Raw genomic sequence first — 8,262 nt, 5'->3', positions numbered from 1 at the left:
TTTTGACATATATTGACATAGAAGTCCCAAAAGCTGCAGCACAGTTGCAAGCCATCTTTCCTGGAAAGGCTTGGGTCCCCTGTGAGGGGAAGTGGCAGACAGATTGTATTTAGGGTATAAAATGGCTGCTCCTTCCCATCTATGCAGACTTTGTTTGCAGTGCTAGTTAGCCTTGGAAAGTCTCTTGGTGAGGGTGTGAGCAGTAGAAAAGAGCCTCCTGCTCTTATATTGAGAGTGAAACCCTGACTGCCTTTGTGTTCTCGCTCACATATCTTAAAGGAGCCTACCCATCAGCATGACTTGCACACTTACTCTGAAATCTTCCCAGTCAGTAGCACCTTTCAAGAAAAAAACCACCTACTCAACAGTGGTGGAAATCCACCCAAACTACTTGAGTTCATTAACCTAGCCTTTCCTTTGTAAGTATGAACAGATGATAACAGGGGTAAAGCAACAGTACCAAATAATAGAACTAAGAAGAATGAAGAATGTGATGGATCAAAAAAGAATCAAAGAAAGTGAAAATTCAGGTAAGAAAATGACTTTTTTTCAAGTCTAGTTAATATCCTCAGAAAGATTTTTTTTAAAAGGATGGCATCTATCAAGAAAGTATCAGGTTGTATGCAAAAATAGAACAGGGGAAAATGATTGAAAGTTAAAAATATTGCCCTCCCCCCTAAGTTCAGTGAAAAGATGAATTTAAAAATAGAGCAGAGGGGCCCACTATGGCCCCAGGTGCCGGCCCTGCCACCCTTTGTCCTGGAGTGTGGCGGGGCGGGCATTTGAGTCCTCCTCAGACCCCCATGAGCCTGACCTGCAGTCACCATGAGTGCAGGCTCCTCCCTGACTTTGCCTGCCCAGGCGGGCTTGCTCCAGCAGCTGTCAGGGTTCAGGGAGTCGGGTGTGCAGTGCAGTTCTTAGACAAGCAAAAGCTGAGAGAATTCAGCACCACCAAACCAGCTCTCCAACAAATGCTAAAGGATATTCTCTAGACAGGAAACAGAAAAGGTGTATAAACTCGAATCCAAAACAATAAAGTAAATGGCAATGGGGTCATACTTATCAATAAATATCTTAAAAGTAAATGGGTTGAATGCCCTAACCAAAAGACAAAGACTGGCTGAGTGGTTACAAAAATAAGACCCCTATATATGTTGTCTACAAGAGACCCACCTCGAAACAAGAGACACATACAGACTGAAAGTGAAGGGCTGGAAAAAGATATTCCACACAAATAGAGAACAAAAGAAAGCAGAAGTAGCAATAGTCATATGAGATAAAATAGACTTTAAAACAAAGGCTGTGAAAAGAGACAAAGAAGGACTCTACATAATGATCAATGGATCAATCCAAGAAGAAGATATAACAATTATAAATATATATACACCCAACATAGAAGCACTGCAATATGTAAGACAAATCCTAACAAGTATGAAAGGGGAAATTAACAATAACACAATAATAGTGGGAGACTTTAATACCCCACTCACACCTATGGATAGATCAACTAAACAGAAAACTAACAAGGAAACACAAACTTTAAATGATACAATAGACCAGTTAGATCTAATTGATATCTATAGGACATTTCACCCCAAAACAATGAATTTCACCTTTTTCTCAAGTGCACACAGAACCTTTTCCAGGATAGATAACATCCTGGGCCATAAATCTAGCCTTGGTAAATTCAAAAAAATTGAAATCATTCCAAGCATCTTTTCTGACCACAATGCAGTAAGATGAGATCTCAATTACAGGAGAAAAACTATTAAAAGTTCCAACATAAGGAGGTTGAACAACACGCTGCTGAATAACCAACAAATCACAGAAGAAATAAAAAAAGAAATCAAAATATGCATAGAAATGAATGAAAATGAAAACACAACAACCCAAAACCTGTGGGATACTGTAAAAACAGTGCTAAGGGGAAGGTTCATAGCAATACAGGCATACCTCAAGAAACAAGAAAAAAGTCAAATAAATAACCTAACTCTACACCTAAAGCAACTAGAAAAGGAAGAAATGAAGAACCCCAGGGTTAATAGAAGGAAAGAAATCTTTAAAATTAAGGCAGAAATAAATGCAAAAGAAACAAAAGAGACTATAGCAAAAATCAACAAAGTCAAAAGCTGGTTCTTTGAGAAGATAAATAAAATTGACAAACCACTAGCCAGACTCATCAAGAAACAAAGGGAGAAAAATCAAATCAATAAAATTAGAAATGAAAATGGAGACATCACAACAGACAACACAGAAATACAAAGGATCATAGAAACTACTATCAGCAACTATATGCCAATAAAATGGAGAACTTGGAAGAAATGGACAAATTCTTAGAAAAGTACAACTTCCCAAAACTGACCCAGGAAGAAATAGAAAATCTTAACAGACCGATCACAAGCACAGAAATCAAAACTATAATCAGAAATCTTCCAAAAAACAAAAGCCGAGGACCAGACAGCTTCACAGCTGAATTCTACCAAAAATTTAGAGAAGTGCTAACACCTATCCTGCTCAAACTCTTCCAGAAATTTGCAGAGGAAGGTAAACTTCCAAACTCATTTTATGAGGCCATCATTACCCTAACACCAAAACCTGACAAAGATGCCACACAAAAAAGAAAACTACAGGCCAATATCACTGATGAACATAAACGGAACATACCTCAACATAATAAAAGCTATATATGACAAACCCACAGCAAACATTACCCTCAATGGTGAAAAATCGAAAGCATTTCTCCAAAAGTCAGGAACGAGACAAGGGTACCCACTCTCACCACTACTATTCAACATAATTTTGGAAGTTTTGGCCATAGCAATCAGAGCAGAAAAAGAAATAAAAGGAATTCAAATTGGAAAAGAAGAAGTAAAACTCTCACTGTTTGCAGATGACATAATCCTCTATAAAAAAACCCTAAAGACTCCACCAGAAAATTACTAGAGCTAATCAATGAATATAGTAAAGTTGCAGGCTATAAAATCAATACACAGAAATCCCTTGCATTCCTATACACTAATAATGAGAAGATAGAAAGAGAAATTAAGGAAACAATTTCATTTACCATTGCAACAAAAAGAATAAAATACTTAGGAATATATCTACCTAAAGAAACTTAAGACCTATATATAGAAAACTATAAAACACTGGTGAAAGAAATCAAAGAGGACACTAATAGATGGAGAAATATACCATGTTCATGGATCGGAAGAATCAATATAGTGAAAATGAGTATACTACCAAAAGCAATCTATAGATTCAATGCAATCCCTATCAAGCTACCAGCGGTATTTTTCACAGAGCTAGAACAATAATTTCACAGTCTGCATGGAAATACAAAAAAAAAAAAAAAAAGAAAAAAAAACAAACCTCAAATAGCCAAAGCAATCTTGAGAAAGAAGAATGGAACTGGAGGAATCAACCTGCCTGACTTCAGGCTCTACTACAAAGCCAGTCATCAAGACAGTATGGTACTGGCACAAAGACAGAAATATAGATCAATGGTACAAAATAGCCCAGAGATAAATCCACACACCTATGGACACCTTATCTTTGACAAAGGAGGCAAGAATATACAATGGAGAAAAGACAATCTCTTTAACAAGTGGTACTGGGAAAACTGGTCAACCACTTGTAAAAGAATGAAACTAGAACACTTTCTAACACCATACACAAAAATAAACTCAAAATGGATTAAAGATCTAAACGTAAGACCAGAAACTATAAAACTCCTAGAGGAGAACATAGGCAAAACACTCTCCGACATAAATCACAGCAGGATCCTCTATAACCCACCTCCCAGAATATTGGAAATAAAAGCAAAAATAAACCAATGGAACCTAATTAAACTTAAAAGCTTCTGCACAACAAAGGAAACTGTAAGCAAGGTGAAAAGACACCCTTCAGAATGGGAGAAAATAATAGCAAATGAAGCAATTGACAAAGAATTAGTCTCAAAAATATACAAGCAACTCCTGCAGCTCAATTCAAGAAAAATAAACAACCCAATCAAAAAGTGGTCCAAAGAACTAAAGACATTTCTTCAAAGACATACAGATGGCTAACAAACACATGAAAAGATGCTCAACATCACTCATTATCAGCGAAATGCAAATCAAAACCACAAGGAGGTACCATTTCACACCAGTCCGAATGGCTGCGATCCAAAAGTCTACAAGCAATAAATGCTGGAGAGGGTGTGGAGAAAAGGGAACCCTCTTACACTGTTGGTGGGAATGCAAACTAGTACAGCCACTATGGAGAACAGTGTGCAGATTCCTTAAAAAAACAAACTGGAAATAGAACTGCCATATGACCCAGCAATCCCACTGCTGAGCATTCACACTGAGGAAACCAGAATTGAAAGAGACACGTGTACCCCAATGTTCATTGCAGCACTGTTTATAAGAGCCAGGATGTGGAAGTAACCTAGATGTCCATCAGCAGATGAATGGATAAGAAAGCTGTGGTGCATATACACAATGGAGTATTACTCAGCCATTAAAAAGAATACATTTGAATCAATTCAAATGAGGTGGATGAAAATGGAGCCGATTATACAGAGTGAAGTAAGCCAGAAAGAAACACACCAATACAGTATAATAACACATATATATGGAATTTAGAAAGATAGTAATGATAACCCTGTATGCGACACAGCAAAAGAGACACAGATGTATAGAACAGTCTTTTGGACTCTGTGGGAGAGGGCGAGGTGGGATGATTTGGGAGAATGGCATTGAAACATGTATGTTATCATATGTGAAATGAATCGCCAGTCCAGGTTTGATGCATGATACTGGATGCTTGGGGCTGGTGCACTGGGATGACCCAGAGGGATGGTATGGGGAGGGAGGTGGGAGGGGGGTTCAGGATGGGGAACACGTGTATACCCATGGCAGATTCATGTTGCTGTATGGCAAAACCAATACAATATTGTAAAGTAATTAGCCTACAATTAAAATAAATAAATTTATATTAAAAAAATAATAAAAGTAGAGCAGTGTGACAAAAACATAGAATGAGAAAAAAAAACAGGTGACCTTAAACATTAATCCAGGATGCCAAGCATCTTTCTACTGAGAAATCAAGTAGTTCAGTTCAGTTCAGTTGCTCAGTTGTGTCTGACTCTTTGTGCTGGTAGTTCAGTTGGTAAAGAAATCAAGTAAGAGGAGCAGAAAAATTGAGATGAATGGGAGGGGAAGGAAAAGAAGTTGAATTGCTTTAATAATATAAGGAAGGGTACATATGTTTCTTGTCTAATAGGGGAAAAAAGCAACTAGAAAACTCAGAATAAAACCTAAAACTCGTATAAGAAAGTCATTTCCATATATGAAACAAAGTAAACTATGCTTGATTCCAGTTGAATTAATTTTACTTTAATTCTTTGATCATTTTCTTTAAATGGCAAAATTTTCCTTACATAGGATCACATTTTTTTTCTCCTGAGGTTCAAACGTCATACTTGAATCTGCAATGAATAATCATGACATGATAATAGTGTTGTACTGGCTGTTTGTTTTTAATTTTTAGAATTAACTTCTAAACAAAGCTCAGAGTCTTCCATACAAGTTATAAACAAGGTCAGAGTGGCTGTAGATATAATTGTTCTAAATACTGATAATTTAAAAGTTCTGGTGTGGTTGACAAAGCTGGGAGCTGGGGGTAGAGAAAGGTGAAGGTAATGTAGGGGTCTTATTCCTCCACTACACTGAAAGAGAATTAAGACACTGCCTAAAATAATGAAACAATAATGTAAGCATTTTATTTGAAATTATATGCATTGTATTATTTGCAAGTCTATGAAATTATGAAATAATTCCTATTATATGAATTATGTAACCAATAAAAAGAGCTAAGAAACCAACAAAATCTGGGAGAAGGGGTAGGTGAGAAGCAAGGAGTAACGTGAGGTGAATCACTTCTCTGTAATAAAGGATCATTGAGAGATACTGTCTTAGGTCGCTAAATCCAGAAATAGAGATAAATTAGTAGTTTGAGAATTAGATGTAGCTGGCTTACTGTCCGCCTCTCTAGCACATCCTGGTAGCTATCTGTCTTTTATCTACACATTTATTAATAAACTCAGTTCTTCTCAAATGCAACTCCCAGTGAGCTCATTGATGGAATTTTTTAGAGGATAATTTGTTGATTTGAACTTACATGTTTCAGTTCAGTTCAGTTCAGTCGCTCAGTCGTGTCCAACTCTTTGCAACCCCATGAATCGCAGCACGCCAGGCCTCCCTGTCCATCACCAACTCCCGGAGTTCACTCAGACTCACGTCCATCGAGTCAGTGATGCCATCCAGCCATCTCATCCTCTGTCGTCCCCTTCTTCTCCTGCCCCCAATCCCTCCCAGCATCAGAGTCTTTTCCAGTGAGTCAACTCTTCACATGAGGTGGCCAATTTAGGAAGGCATAAACAGACATTTTCAAAAGTTTATTGTTGTGATATGTTAATGGCCACTGATGACTGAACATGTAACAGACTGCCTTCTTCTTTTATATAAATTTATTTATTTTTGGCTGTGCTGGGTTTTCGTTGCTGTGTAGGCATTTTCTCTAGTTGCAGAGAGCAGGGGCTCTTCCCTAGATGCAGTGTGCAGACTTCTAGTTGTGCTGGCTTCTCTCCTTGCAGAGCATGGCGTTTAGGGCCCGTGGGCTTCCGTAGAAGCGGTTTCGAGGCTCTTAGGCTCAATAGTTGTTGCACAAAGGCCCAGTTGCTCCGAGGCATGTGAGATCTTCCCCAGATAAGGACTGAACCCATGTCCCCTGCATTGGCAAGCAGATTCTTTACCACTGAGCCACCAGGGAAGCCCCAGACTGCCTTCTTTTAAAATCGAAAAGTATATTTGTGTGAAGTGGAAGGAAAAGACTGTGTGACCTTAGATCCATATCAAATTAATTGCAGTATTTATGCTATAAATATATGCCATGCCAGTGTGCTCAGTCATGTCTGACTCTTTGTGACCCCAGGGACTATAGCCTACTAGGCTTCTCTGTCCGTGGAATTTTCCAGGCAGGAGTACTGGAGTGGGTTGCCATTTCCTACTCCAGGAAATATGTGCCATAATGTGCTATAAATTATAGTCATATATAATTGTGCTGACTATAGCTTGTATGTTCCTTGTGTCTGATACTTCTTTTTCATGCTTATTTCTAAACATCCTTTCTTTAACTTTCTCCCTCTCTTTCTTTTCCCTGGAAGTATTTCATTCATATTCCCCAATGTTTTACATTCCTTAAAACTTTGGGTGACTTCACTGGCTGTCCAATGGTAAAGACTTTGCCTTCTAATGTAGGGATTGTGGGTTCGATCCCTGGTTGAGGAACTATCCATCCCACATACTTTGAGGCCAAAAAACCAAAACATAAAATAGAACCAATAGTGTAACAAATTCAACACAGACTTTAAAAGTGGTCCACATCAAAAATAAATAAAACTTTTGGACCACTGATTTTTAAATAAATAAATATTTAGCAATGCATATATCTTAATAAGCTTTTCTGTACTATATTAAGATTAAAATGATAACACATGCTTAATGTGTTGAAATTCCAAACTTAATTTCCAAAAAATTAAGTAAACAAACACTAAGGAAGACATGACTCCCCCATCAATGTCAATATTTATAAAACAGGAGTCATAGTTTTCATGTTACCATTAACAGCTGGTGCTTCCATTGGCTGGAAGAGCGTGTGAAAATCACACCCACCTTAAACTCAGGGAGACAAACCCAGTGGTGAAGTAACCACCTGAACACCTATGAATAATATGAAATGATTACCTCTAGTTGGTGTGTTGGGGGCTAAAGCTTTTTACTTACTACCATTCTGTCTGCTGCTTTTTAAAGCAACAATAGCACCATCAATACCAAAACTAACACGGGCCTCTAGAATATGTTCAGGAATACACTAACACTTTGAATATGGACTTTTAGTCTCTCTGTTTTTAACTAATTTTATTTAGAGGACTCCTTTGCAGTATATGACATGTTATTTACTCCCCATTTCATGTATTTAAAATGTCATATTACTATCTCATGATAATTATAATATAGTAGTAATTAGAGACCATTTGTTGTTGTTTGGTCATTGAGTCATGTCCAACTCTTTTTCTGCTGCTGCTAAGTCGCTTCAGTTGTGTCCCACTCTGTGCGACCCCATACACAGCAGCCCACCAGGCTCCACTGTCCCTGGGATTCTCCAAGCAAGAACACTGGAGTGAGTTGCCATTTCCTTCTCCAATGCATGAAAGTGAAA

Source organism: Oryx dammah, unplaced genomic scaffold, assembly GCF_014754425.2.
Source record: "Oryx dammah isolate SB20612 unplaced genomic scaffold, SCBI_Odam_1.1 HiC_scaffold_27, whole genome shotgun sequence".
Classification (NCBI taxonomy): Eukaryota; Metazoa; Chordata; class Mammalia; order Artiodactyla; family Bovidae; genus Oryx; species Oryx dammah.
This window is presented reverse-complemented; position numbering follows the sequence as displayed.